The sequence below is a fragment of the Tupaia chinensis genome, unplaced genomic scaffold (assembly GCF_000334495.1).
Source record: "Tupaia chinensis unplaced genomic scaffold, TupChi_1.0 Scaffold000211_1, whole genome shotgun sequence".
Classification (NCBI taxonomy): Eukaryota; Metazoa; Chordata; class Mammalia; order Scandentia; family Tupaiidae; genus Tupaia; species Tupaia belangeri.
In genome coordinates this window covers 952,681-952,925 of record NW_006159686.1, presented here as the reverse complement: position 1 = coordinate 952,925, position 245 = coordinate 952,681, and the positions used below count along the sequence as shown (strand labels likewise).

The 245-nt window shown below is 55.9% G+C and overlaps 1 protein-coding gene across 1 annotated transcript in view; it reads left to right on the top strand.

Annotated features, from left to right (window-relative positions):
- Positions 1-245, top strand: part of SFSWAP (splicing factor SWAP) — a gene marked incomplete at its 5' end in the record, with an annotated part of 66,700 nt that extends 66,455 nt beyond the window's left edge. The window contains 1 exon segment of the mRNA XM_014587407.1: positions 32-245.

The following is a 245-nucleotide window of genomic DNA, read 5'->3' as shown; positions in this document are numbered from 1 at the left end:
GCTTGCACCGACGGCCACGTGGCGGCCACGCCTGTGTCTGGCGGAGCCGGCACGTGGGGCTGGCTTTGGGCAGACTGTCGCCGGGCACGTCAGGACTTGCCGGGACCCCAGGACAGTCGGCTTCTGTAAATAACTTTTGATGACATTTTCAGTCCCAATTTCTGACCAGCACTCTGTACATTTGTAAATAGATCATGTCTGTGAACGCGTTACGAATAAACGGGAGGAGCCCTTTTTAGCCAGCA